Genomic DNA, 13,662 nt, shown 5'->3' with positions numbered 1-13,662 from the left:
CACCCAGAGAAGCTGAGATGTGCCTGGCTCACACGGCTGTTCCGATTCCAATGGGTGTCCTGCCTCCTAAAACGCAACACACACTCCAACAGCTCCGAAGTCCTGCCCCAGCCCTGCAGGCCCCACCCTGGCCAGGGGCGTCAAGACCCTTCCGATCCCGAATGTGGGCAAGTGTGAGGACGAAGGAAGCTCCTGGCTTTCCTGGAAATGACCCTGTAGCCGGTCAACTTCGGGCCTTTTGGTTTTTCACTAAAATACTCACTTGCCTGAAATCCCCCCAATAAAGTTATGGTAGGTGATGGTTGGAAAATCCAAGTGTTTACAATACAACACTTTATGGTTTAGAAGAAGACTTTCAAGCTGGAGTTTTGATCCTCAGAAACATATTAGACATTGAAGATCCAGTCAGAACACTTTGGGATGTGTCAGAAAGTCAAGGGGGAGGACTTCCCTGGTGGCGCAGTGGTTAAGAATCTGCCTGCCAATGCAGGGGACACGGGTTCAAGCCCTGGTCCGGGAAGATCCCACATGCTGCGGAGCAACTAAGCCTGTGCGCCACAACCACCGAGCCTGCGCTCTAGAGCCTGCGAGCCACAACTACTGGGCCTGTGCTCTAGAGCCCGTGAGCTACAACTACTAAGCCCGTGCACCACAACTACTGAAGCCCGTGTGCCTAGAGCCCGTGAGCCACAACAAGAGAAGCCACCGCAATGAGAAGCCTGCGCACCGCAACAAAGAGTAGCCCCCGCTCACCGCAACTAGAGAAAGCCTGCACACAGCAACGAAGACCCAACACAGCCAATAAATAAATAAATAAAGTTATTTAAAAAAAAAGAGCGCTGTTGCTGTGCTTGTAACAACCCAAGGCTGGTTATGTACATTTGCATACATCCATGTAATGAAGGCTAAGTCACCAACAAAATGTTTAAAGCCCCAACGTACCAAAGTGCAGCCATCCCAAAGCTATAGGGTTGGGGTGTGTGTGTGTGTGTGTGTGTGTGTGTGTGTGTGTGTGTGTAAAATACACACACAAGCTTGTCCATGCTGAGAACACTTCTGGCAGGATAAAAAACTTCACAGTTGCTGATCTAGGGTTAGGGAACCAGGTGGCCTGGGGACAAGGTAATGAAGAGACTTTCTTTTCATTGTCACCTTTTGGTACCTTCCACATTTTCTACCATCTGGCATGAAAAAAAAAATTCAATAATATAGTTTTTAATAACCTTAATAGGAAAACAAAGAGGGTGAAGTGGGAATTAAAATGAGCTCCATTCACTAATGCACGGCTGATATTTAAGCACATACCACCAAAGATTATGTTTATCACAACTAGTATTACATATTCATTATAAATTAAGCAGGGCTCCATTAAAGAAAGACGCGTAATTATATAAACACTGCAACAATGTATGTGGTGCCTTTTTACTTGCAAACATATCTTCCCTCGAATGGAATATATTTGTTTGCGGCAACTAGCTTAATAAAATTAATGCCTGATTTACCTGACCAGATTAATAAAATTAATGCTTGACTTAACTGAGCAGAAAAACACATCTTCAATTTTAAAAGATTTACTTTAAAAATGTTCATCGCCTCCATCACTGCCCGGTCAGGACTGAATGGTGCCTCCCAAGAGGCTAAATGAAAAATAACAAAAGATTCAGCAGAAGACGTACACACCAGATACTCCTTCACGCTACTCCTCTATGGATCGGGACCTTTCTGTGGGCTGGACTCCCTAAGTGGGGGTTACAGAGATGACAGCGCAGCCCCTTTGGAAGAGGTCATCACGGGGTGAGCAGGGTGGGGACCATGGCGACCAGACCAGCCGGCTGCCCTATTTAAGTCCCACGTGCAGCAATCCTGAAAGGATAAACACGTGCTTCGGGGGCACACACCCAGCAGCCTGCGCGTGTACGGGAACGCGTGTGCGGGAACGCGTGTGCGGGAAAGCGTGTGCACGTGCACAGGTGTTCTCAGAGCAGCTAGAACCAAAAGTCACGGAAGATGTGTCTCATTTCAGAAGAGGCCATTCTGCGCGCCACTCAATTCCCCCACTTGGAGTAGAATAATCTTAAGAAAACACATTCCCATGCGCTCTTGAAATGCTACTGGACTTGAATTTAGAATAAAACACACCCGGTGACCGCTGACTGACTGCTTTTAGCCTGTCGGGGACATTGAAGCCCCTTTAGCTGTCGTCACTGGGGGCCAGCATGCTGGGCGTCCTCTGTAATGACCCAATAGAGTTTAGGAAAAGAAGCCATTAATCATTTCTTATCATTAACACGGCTCCACTTCAGATTACATTTTATCTTTTCAATTTAAATCATAATAGTGAAAAGAAATTCTCAAAGCACACCAAGATTAGGGAACCTGAACTAACAGGGAACTTTTATCAGGAGCGGAAAAACCCAAACTATTAGCTTCTTCAGAACAGAAATCTGAAGGCAGTTGGAGAAAGAAAGTGACCTCCCACACCCCGCCCAAAGCAGACTCAGGGACGGGGCCTAAGGACACAAGGGGAGGTTAACACAAAGGAGCAGGAACTGTTACGAATTTTAAGCAGAAATTCTCAGCCTAGTTATTCTGAATTGACGACCAAAACGTGAAATTAAAGGAAAAGACACCAACCCCCCCCCCTCCCCGCTGTCTCACTGGTGTGCCCCCAGGTCACACGCATGGCATATTATCTTAGGACTTAAGAAAGGGAATTTTAAATAGTTAAATGTGGATGCCAGTAGAATTCCTTCCCAGCTTAACCCTATATTAAGATAAAGCCCAGCGAAGCTCGGAATGTGAAAATGCACTGTATCCACACAACGCAGGCCCCTCTGATGCCGAGCGAAGAGGACGCTGCCAGACCCGCACTTTCAAAGGCAAAGGTGCTCGGGGTTTGGACAGTTAGTGCTGAGCCCCAAGAAAAATGAAATTCAAACCATCTGGGTCATCCATTTATGGTGTCCTCAGCAGTTTCTTTGTTTTTACGATTCTGGTGAGTGATGACGGGGCAGGCTGTGCACGTGGGGCGGGAGGGGCATAAGGGGAATCTCTGTACCTCCCACTCAATTTTGTTATAAACCTAAACTATTCTGAAAAAATAAGGTCTCAAAAAATGTAAACAAATATATATGTATATATACAAATACACGCGTATATGTAATATACATGCATATGCACACAGACACACAATGAAATAAAGTGCCGAGCCCGGACCCCACCCTGCAGTGACGAGTCAAGTGCAGGTCGCGGAAGACGGCTGAGACAGAATGCATTTACACTACCACACCGTATTTATTCCTGTTCTGGTCCTAACGCTGCTGACCACGCGGGCCACTGAGTAATAACCGTGTTTACACACACAGCGCTGCTGGAGAGCCAGCTCCTGGCGCTGCCCGGCCCGGGGGAGCCCTGAGAGCGGCGGGCAACCTGGGCAGAGGGCTGGGCTCCTGCAGATTCCAACCAGCCTCCACCCGGAGGCCGTCTTGACAAAAGGAACCACACACCACGCACCTGGACCACCAGGGTGTGGCCAGCTCTCCTTGGCATCCCGGAGACCCCGCTCTTACTCCAAGTGGAGGGTGTGACTTGGGGCTTTCTTAGGAAATATGAAAGCGTGATGCAGGAGGAAAGCAGAGATTATACAAACACCAGGAGAAACCCTTCTTTGGGCCAGTTCCGCCTCCTCCAAGTAGACCTCCTTCCTCGTCCCCACTGGCTGCTGTTTGTTTCCCGTGCCCATGGGCACCCCTGCACCCGCATCGATCTGGTTTCGTCCTGAGGAGCAGGGTTGGCCCAGCTGGGCCTGCTGACCTGCAGGGTGAGGGCAAGCAGACAGCCTTCCACGGAGGGGCTCAGACAACCTGGAGCTGGAAATAAAAGCCGCTGTCCACATGGCAGAGAAAGGAGCCTGGACCCTGCAGCGGCCCCCGATCCTGGCCGGCCTCCGGGCCCCTCACCGCACCCCATACACCCCAACACACTGGCGTGCACCCTGCTGTCCCTGAAACAGCCTGAACCCTCTTCCAGAGGACACACACAGATCACCCCTTGACGGGGCGCAGGAAAGCATCTTAAGCGCTTGCCTCCAGAATCCCGAAGTCCCTTCCCTGTTCTTCTGAAGGAGACACAGCTACAAAGGACGCGGGCTTATTTCAGAGAACAGCCTCTCTCCCCAGCAGAAAAGCTGCTTTTCTGAGCCACTGGAGAAAAGCAAAAGATGCCGCGAGGCCTTCTTTCCGGAACCTCCCTTTCCAGGTCCACCTTCAACCCCACCCTGGCTGCTCTCGGTGACAGGAACAAGACTCTGGACCCCAAGGAATGCAAACAGCTCCTGACACCGACAGACAGGAGAACAGGCCTAAGACCATCCGGGGCAGGGAGCTGCAGAAACAAACAAAAAACAAATCCAATAACAAAGCTACTCGGCTGTTCATTTTTATTTTCACTCCCAGGAGAACTGTGTCCTTTCCCTTGCCCGGACTTTCTTAAAATTCATCCTGACTACACACTCCCTTCAATCTCTGCTCGCTGAGAACACTGAGGGGCTCAGCTCTGGTCTGTTTTCAAAATTATTCATATGCAGAACCACACATTTAACCAGGAAATGTAAGGCCCTCATTTTACTACACACACAAAAGGCGCTCTGACTTGAAAGCCCTTGAAAGCCGTAAAAGCTCCCTTTTTTAACAACCCCCTCGGACCAAAGAGAGAACAAATGGGGTGCGGGGGGGGGGGGGGGGCAGGGACCTGATTCCCAGCTGCTTAATTAGCAACTTGCTGCCCATGGGGGATCACGGACCAATCACCTAATTCCTAAATGCTAGGAACACAGGTGAAGAAATGGTCCAGCGAATAGACCAAATCATAGTGATTTTACACTGGGTAGAAAGCCCCGTTTTCCCCTTGGTGCTACTGTATTATTTTGTATTATTACAGCACCAACTCTTCCACTCTCTTGACTTGACGTATCAAAAGCCAAAAATTCAAGACTTAAAACTGATAGGATTTTGCAAAGTAGCCAAAAAAAAAAAAAAAAAAGCACTTCTTGTCCTTCAGCATTTTCCTCCAATACCTCGGAGTTTATTTAATTGCAGGGCATGAAGATGGCTACAGACTACATTAACCTTTGGGTTCCAGCAATAACCAGGAACCCTGGGTTAAGATCTACCAGGGAGATTACCCCTTCATTACGTCCATTTCCGCTGAGCCTGGACCAAGCAGTTACACTTTGACATTCAGAAAAGCATCAAAGCTGTGGTTGGACTTCCTTCTTGTGCACTTCATGTCAAAAATAAGCAACATGTGAGAATAAACACAGCAATCTACTGGCGTAACAGTACACCGCGATGAAAATGACTGATTATGAAGGACAATCTTAGCAGCCTATCTGGTAGGGGGACTAAAATCATAACAAAAAGGGATGTGTTTTATTTTCTCCTTGCCTTCCTGCCCTGAACAAGAGAGTGAAAGGCTTTTCAGGAGCATAGAAATCAGAATGAATAAAAAGCATAAGTCTTCTTTACAACATCAAATCAAATCTCTTTTGCGATACAGGCAAACGATGCCATTTTTTCATCACAATTAATTTGGTTTGGAGACAAATGATTTCAGTAATTACAAACAAACACCTTAGACGGAAAACTGCCCTCAGTACGCATGACTTTACCACTGTCTATGCAATGAGGATCAACCCTGCACAGGCCTGGATGAATGAAGCGCAGAGAGAAAACAGAAGAGAGAGTCTCAGCGACATTTACGACTGAGCTTGTGATACGGATGACCATCACCTGAGCACGGCTGTGACCCAGGCTCACTTGATGCCACAGCATCGTGGGGACAGCCTCTCACTGCTCCGGGCTGCCCGCTGCTGCTGGAGAGGGGCGGTCCCCTGTGAAAGGTCACGCCAGCAAATCCCTCCCTCTTCACCTGCGGTGTTCTCCCCTGTGCACTCCTCGCCCCACCTTGCCCCAGACTCACCTGGGACACCTGGCAAAGCTGGCGACAGGTGAACGTCAGCCGGGACCCATCCTATCCCAACTTCAGAGTCTGCATCGCTAACCAGCTCTCTCTGGATTTCTTTACTCCCTCCGCTTTCCAAACTTTGCTAAGCAGATGTGGCCAATGTAAAATTCCAACGTCAGGGATTCACACCGTGGACTGTGGGAGCCCTGCTTCTCCCACCCGGCCCCACCTGTCCTAATGTCCAGGACCCCAGAGAGGAGGGAGACCCAGAGGAGCAGAGGAAACTCGGCACGGGGAGCCAGAAGCCACGGGCTGATGGTGGCCTCCACCTTCTTGGGTGACTTTCCGAGTCTCTCTGACACTGCGTTTCCGCACCAGTAGAGTGGAAGTCCTTCCCCTCCACTCGAAGAGATGATGTAACCCCTCTGCTAGCAAAGGAAGCCCTCCTACGGCCTTTGGGGGTGTGATCAAGGAGCAAGGCTTCTGGTACCCCATTGCCTGGGTCCTGCAGCCTCTGGGGTGGACACAGGCCACCTGAGTGCACCGCCTGTGTTGGGACCACAGGTGAGCCTGAAATAGCACGGGGCCCGAAAAGGCCTCATCAAGCCATCAAGCCACAAGTTATGAGCTATCGGCATTCAAAGCAAGCCATTAACTCTAAAGCGAGTAAAACCCACTAAAAGGTACTGCCGGTTAGTTTCGATCCCAGGCCAATTTATATTACATTGAACCTCCTGGAATTGTCATTTTGTAGGTCAAAAGTGGCTGAGTAGCAATTTCATGCGGTTCACGCTATAGCACGTGAGAATGCAAGAGGAAAAAAATGTATCCATGTGGCATGATGACTCATATATAGCAGAAATTCTGCAGGGCTCTAAAAGAATCCTGAATTCACTGTCTCTCAGCAAAAAACAAAAGAATCAAAGGAACGCAACAAGGGCGCTATGGTAAACCAAGAGATCTCTCAATGGACTTGAACTGAGACCATAAAGCCCCATGTCCTGGGCCCCCATCTTGGCAGCAGGAGAACCTGGCTAAGGACCAGGGAAGGGCCAGCGTCGCTCCTGCTGAGGCCCCGTCTCCACAGCTGTGTCCTTCCTCGGGGTCTTTCGCGATCGGCTCCCAGCGCTCCTCGCTAGACAAGGGCGCTCGTCTTCAAGTGCACTAACCCAGCCCCCCTCTGGCTCCTGGGCTCACTCCCCAGCAGAGCTACGGGCTCATTTCTTCCTCCAATTTCTCACGCAAAAGCACAGCTCGGGGCCACGATTAGACGGTTACAGTCTCTCCTTCCCCCGCAATCCCGTTTGGACCCAGTGGTCACGAATACAGGTTCCAAACAAACCTCCCGAAATTATATTTAAGGGTTAAAAAAAGGACCCTGAAATCGCAGGTGACTTTTTAAAAGCTACATATTATCTCCAGGATTGAGATGTTTGTTTGAAACCTTAAATTTCACAAGAAGGTTTTTTTAATATTCTTTTTAGCAACAGAAAAGTGAAATAGCATTTATTTTTAGTTTAAAGCATTCAGAATCCCAAAATATAAAGGGAAACAACAATGGGAAAAAGTAAGCACAGCCACGGAGAAAAGAAGCACTGGAGGAGACCAGGGCTCCCATTCGGCCTCGTTTCCGTGCTGACAGAGGAAACGCATGTCCCTAATAAAACAAGAAACCCATTTCAATGCAGCAGCAAAGAGCCACACTGCAAACTGGTTAATACATTAATACACTGATGACTCTCAAATGGAGGGTTTAACAGAAGCTCACTGGCACAGCTTTCCATGGGATGATTTAATTTCTTATTTGAAAATCCCTGAGTCTAAGAAATGGAATAAACCATAAACCCTTGGGATACAAGATTCGTTCCAGGCTTCCCTGGAAGTTCAGGTTGCTTTCCAGTGACCTCAAAGACCCAGAAACCAGTCTCCCACCCACACGTTCCCTGATAGCATCCAACCCCTACTCCTAAGGTCCTCCCAGGGCAGGGTGACGCCCCCAATCCCACCACCGCAGACACGACCAAGGGCTTGCGATCCCAAGCATCTTCCTTCCCCTGAGCCCTGATGTGACTCAGAATCCTTCTCCACGAGACCAGCCTCTAAGGGGATCCTTTCTCTTCTGCCTAAGGAACGCCCAAGGCAAACGATGCTTGCCCAGATGAGGTCCAGGGGAGGCGCGAGCTTCTAACTTCTCAGAGGATGGCTGATTCCCTTCCCTACATTTCCCCCAATGGCGTTCCTACATGCTTCATAAAGCACCTTGTTCCAGAGCTCTCTGAGAACACCACTGCTGTGCTGGGTGTGTGAAAAACGGCTTGAAAGATTCGTGTCTGAGGATAAGGAGAGTAGAGGGTGTGAGGATTTGAGAATGGAGAGGAAGAAAACGTTCCTTTCCTCCTTCAAATATGAAAACTGATGCCTCTCTACAGCCCAGAGGGGGAGCAGGGGAACCACCTATAAAGGACCCTTCTGTGCAGCCCTGACAGCTCTGTGTTCTGTATCTCCTTCAGAAGGACGTGCATGTCATTAGCGGACGTCGCTCCAGAATATTTTATTCACAAACGACACAACGATCCAAAAAGCTGCGCAACCTGATTCCATCTGATTTCTGTTCTGCTGTCATAAATCCAGGGCGATAGTGGGTTTTGCTGCAGATGTCTTTCTAGAGCAGGCTTTGGATCCCCAAACAGGATAACCCTATGGTCCTCGCTCTGGTTAACCCAAGAGACACCATGTAAGCATTTCCACGCAAACAGACAACAGGCCGGTCTCCAAGCTCAAGTCAGGGGCCTTCTATCAACACCAAAGTCCCTAAAAGAACCAGTATCGGGGGAACGTAAATTGGTGCAGCCACTATGGAGAACAGCATGGAGGTTCCTCAAAAAACTAAAAATAGCATTACCATATGATCCAGCAGTCCCATTCCTGGGCATATACCCAGACAAAACTATAATTCGAAAAGATACATGCACCCCTATGATCATAGCAGCACTAATATTTATAATAGCCAAGACAGGAAAACAATGTAAATGTCCATCAACAGATGAATGGATAAAGAAGATGTGGGGTGTGTGTGTGTGTGTGTGTGTGTGTGTGTGTGTGTGTGTACGCAATGGAATATTACTCAGCCATCAAAAAGAATGAAATAATGCCATTTGCAGCAACGTGGATGGGCCTAGAGATTATCATACTAAGCAAAGTACCAATAAGTCAGAAAGAGAAAGACAAATACCATATGATATCATTTATAAGTCGAATCTAAAATATGACACAAATGAACATATCTATGAAACAGAAACAGACTCACAGACATAGAGAACAGACTTGTGGACTTGTGGTTGCTGGGCAGGGGGATGGTTGCAGGCAGAAGGAATGGGAGTTTGGGATTAGCAGATGCAAACTATTATACATATATATAGGATGGATAAACAATAAGGTCCTACTGTAGAGCACAGGGAACTCTATTCAATATTCTGTGACAAACCATAATGGAAAAGAATATGAAAAAGAATATATATATCACATAAGAGATGTTCAACCTGGACTTTATGAGGACTTACAGCTGAGCCCTGGGTAAGAGCTTCTGTAAGTGGGAAGATTAACGAAGTTTTAAGTGATGGCTGGTGTGATTAATAATTGTGAAACAATAACACTGGCTGCCACACTAGGGTCCTGAGACAAGGACCCTCAGAACATACGGAGCCCCACCACTAAAATGCCACCACATGGCCAAGGACACACAGCCTCCTGGCACATCTAAGCAGTGGCAAAATGTTGTCATCTCAGACCAAAGTCAGAATCCTACATTTTTAAAAGATTTTAAATTGTAAACAGACTTTAAGGAGTCTTTAAAACATTTTAACACCTACAATGAAACTGCCGAGTCTTTGAAAATGAAAATGTTTAAATAAGGACGCTTTATGAAAAGGTATGAGTCAGAAATTGCCAGAAAAAATAAAATCAGCAGGTTAAATTCACAGCCATTTTCCTGAGGTAGGTTACAGCTGTTTTTCTTATTGAAGTTTGAGTCAACACATGAATTAAAAGGTAATTTTTTAAAAAAATATTTATTATTTATTTTGGCCGCACTGCGTCTTAGTTGCGGCATGCGTGCGGCATCTAGCTCCCTGACCAGGGATCGAACCCGGGGCCCCTGCATTGGGAGCGTGCAGTCTTACCCACTGGGCTGCCAGGGATGCCCCAAAAGGTATTCACTACTATGCAGCTTAGATGCTGCTGGTGGGCAACAACCACTTTATTTGTGAAAGTTAAGACAAAGTTGAAACAAGAAAATTTTCCTGGTTAAAATAAATCCTGGAATAAACAGAGATGGCTTAGATATTTACAATTCATAGGCTGCACTTCTGTCAGTCCTGTGCTGGATATAATTGAGCCCGACAGTTTTAATTTCATAAAGAATTGCAAACAGTCAGTAATATTTTGTACCTCTTGGTGCAATCAATGTTTATAATAAGGGATGGCTTGGTGACAGATGACAATGAATCCGGAAGATGACTACAGAATGAGCAAGCAGAATTAACTCTTTCCCTGCTGCCCCTGAATTTTGTCTAAAAAAACTGTAAGGTTGGTGGAGGAGTGGAGGCCACGTGGCCAGCGGGGCCCAGGACCACACAAGCCCAGCAGCAGGGGCAAAAGGCACAGAGCCCGCTCTGCGTCGGTTACCATGGCCTGCCCATCGCCGGCAGAGAATCAGCATTCCATGCGGGGCTGCAGGCGTCACAGCGGTGGTGGGCATGGATGTGCTCGGCCACTTCTGAGCTGCTTCACCAGGACGAACCGCCTTAGACGGGAGACAGTAACCAGCACTTCTCCAGCTGGGGGTGGGAACTCCTGCTTCCAGGAAGCAAGTCAGTTAGCCTCTTCGGGCCCCCATCCCTTCCCCTGTAAGACACGAGGGCTGCATCTGGTCCCTTTGGCCCTCACGTCCTAGAATCTTCTCTTCCAGGAACTCCTTCCACGCAGACCCACAGCGGGCTGGTGCTTAGGGCAGGCCCAGCCTCTCTCAATTTAATGGGCCTGCGCTGACCAAAAGGGAGGTTTCAGAGACCCTGGTTTCTTGACACGGCCTCAAAATGGCCTTCGGCTAATATAACCCTTGACTTAATGTAGATAAAAGCAAATCAAAACAAAAAGAGCTGGGATAGTTCTCTTTACAGGGTGGAAACGGGGCTCATCTTGAGTTAGCATGAATGATTTTTCCCACAAATAAGTCTGCAGCCCTTGCACGGGAAATGGGTGGTGATTTCACGGTGCCACTACCAATTCTGTGGCTGCATTACAAGATTAAAATAAATACTGCCCATTAGGTTGTAATGTCCTGCAAATCTAATCACGATCTCGGTAGAAGGTCCATTGAGTCAGCTGACAAACACGGATCGATGTCTCCTCCCTGTGGGCCCGGTCCAGGGCCTCCTGTCTGAGAGACGAGGATGCAGACTGCCGAGTGCAGAGATGAAGGCCCACCTCCATCGTCACACCTGTGTGTCCACCGTGCACTTCAGGACCTGCACTGGTTCTGGGCCCCTCTGTCACTGACATTCAGGGTCAGTACTGGTCATGAGCAGTGGATGAAAAACTGGAAAACAGAGCAAGTGTGCCAACTCCCTCCGCACTGGTCAGGGCAGTGCCCGTCGCTGTACTGCCGACCCTGGCAACCCCGCCCCACACGCGTGCACATCTCGGCCCTCCTCTGTTCTCAGCACAGAAGAATTTCCAGTGGTTACACAGAAAGGGATCAAAACCTGAAGTCCACAACAGAGGGGCTGGCGACGGTCACACCCGTCATCTGCACCTGGCCTGACAATGCTGCCCAGCATCTGTGCAAGACCTACCTCGGTTCCCTGCTTGAGAAGTTCCTTGGGAAGACAGCCACCACCCTGCTCCTCTCCTCTGCTCCCCGGGCTGGGTACCCAGCGGTCCTGTCACACACGTGCACCTGCGGGACTCGCCACCCACTCTTATCTCCTTCCCCAGCAAGGCGCCCCACTGCACCTCACCCTGCGCCCTGATCAGCTCCAATTCACACGGAACAGGCACGGCTGTGACGGTATGTAGGCTCGGGTGCAGACTGCACAAAATACAAAATCTGCCTTTGCGTGGAAAAGCCCCAGGGCAGATGACGTGCGATACGCTGAGCACAAAGACGGGGTCACAGGACGTGTCACCTCAGCCCACAGTTGGGCACCAGGTAATTAATGAGTGAGCTCGACAGCACATAAACAACTGCAAGGAAGGTTGTCTGGAATGACAGCCGCCGCTGTGAGGCTAGTTGGGTTATCTCTAGGAGGAAGAGGCAGGGGGATCTTTTCTCTCTGATTTTGGTCCTGTTTTAATTCTTTACCATGGGCAGGCATTATCTTTGTAATGAGAAAAGGTAGTAGAGATACTTTCCTCATAAAGGACTGGTTCCTTTTTACACTTCTAACAACCAGAGGAGCATGAGGTGAGTCACCCACGTGGTCATCAAGGTAGCACAGGAGGAAGCCTTTAAAGGTCAGCCTCATTATCTAAGCATCGAATTAGGGAGGAAACACAAGGAGATGGTCCCCATTATTTCCAGACTTCTCAGTCCTCAGACTGTGACTGTCAGAGATCCTTAGGTGATTCTGAAGTTACGAGGTCCATTCAGTAGAAAAAGAATGCACATGAAATTTTATGTGTATGTATGTATATTCATTCCCCAACTCTGGGGGGGCTGCCCGTCATCCCTGCCCATCACACCGTGCAAAGCCACGGTGGAAACTCAGCCTGCACGGGGAGGCCTGTGTCAACGCCACACAGGTTAAACGGGGAGGAAGGAATCTGAGTCCCCACGCATCCTGGCCGTTCATCCTCTACATCTGAGCTGTGTTTGCTTTCTAATTACACACGGCCTCTCGGGAGGGAAGGAGTCCCACGTGGACACAAACAAGGCAGGTGTGCAATGACAGCAGGACACCTCGCCAGAGGGCCGGAGAAGATGCTGAGCAAGGTGAAGAGGAACAAACGCCCCTGTGAAGCCAGAAGATGCACAGAAAGGAGCTTCCGAATACTTTTATTCCTTATTCTTTACGTCACTAAACTTAAAGCTAAGCAGATGGTCGCCTTCTAGAATCAGACATGATTTGTTACTTTCTATGAAACATTCATGATACATTCTGCAAAATTAGTAGGCATCCAAACTGTCTTGTTTTCCAAATAGAAAAGCCATTATTTCCCAACTGCTGGGGAGCAACTCACAGGATCTGCTACTACTTCATAGGAATCTAGATTATTTCTGGCAGAGACAGAATTTTCTGCGTGTGAAGAAAAGCTAAGTAAGATCAGTTCTCAGTTAACTCTTCTATTTAATTTCTACATCCTCCTATAAGACAGCAAGTACAACTGCTTCTGATGTTTGTTTTTTTTTTAATTTTTGGCTGCGTTGGGTCTTTGTTGCTGCGTGCGGGCTTTCTCTAGTTGCGGCGAGTGGGGGATACTCTTTGTTGCAGTGTGCGGGCTTCTCATTGCGGTGGCTTCTCTTGTTGCGGAGCACGGGCTCTAGGCGCGCGGGCTTCAGTAGTTGTGGCTCGAGGGCTCTAGAGCGCAGGCTCAGTAGTTGTGGCGCATGGGCTTAGTTGCTCTGCGGCATGTGGGATCTTCCCGGACTAGGGCTCGAACCCGTGTCCCCTGCATTGGCAGGAGGATTCTTAACCACTG

The 13,662-nt window shown here is 48.6% G+C and overlaps 1 protein-coding gene across 4 annotated transcripts in view; it reads right to left on the bottom strand.

The window, feature by feature from the left end:
• The window catches only part of AGAP1 (ArfGAP with GTPase domain, ankyrin repeat and PH domain 1), a 543,249-nt gene that overhangs the window by 358,200 nt on the left and 171,387 nt on the right, over positions 1-13,662 (bottom strand). The window lies entirely within an intron of this gene.

The sequence above is a fragment of the Eubalaena glacialis genome, chromosome 1, assembly GCF_028564815.1.
Source record: "Eubalaena glacialis isolate mEubGla1 chromosome 1, mEubGla1.1.hap2.+ XY, whole genome shotgun sequence".
Taxonomy (NCBI): Eukaryota; Metazoa; Chordata; class Mammalia; order Artiodactyla; family Balaenidae; genus Eubalaena; species Eubalaena glacialis.
The sequence above is the reverse complement of the archived record's forward strand: the minus strand, read 5'-3'. Positions and strand labels throughout refer to the sequence as shown.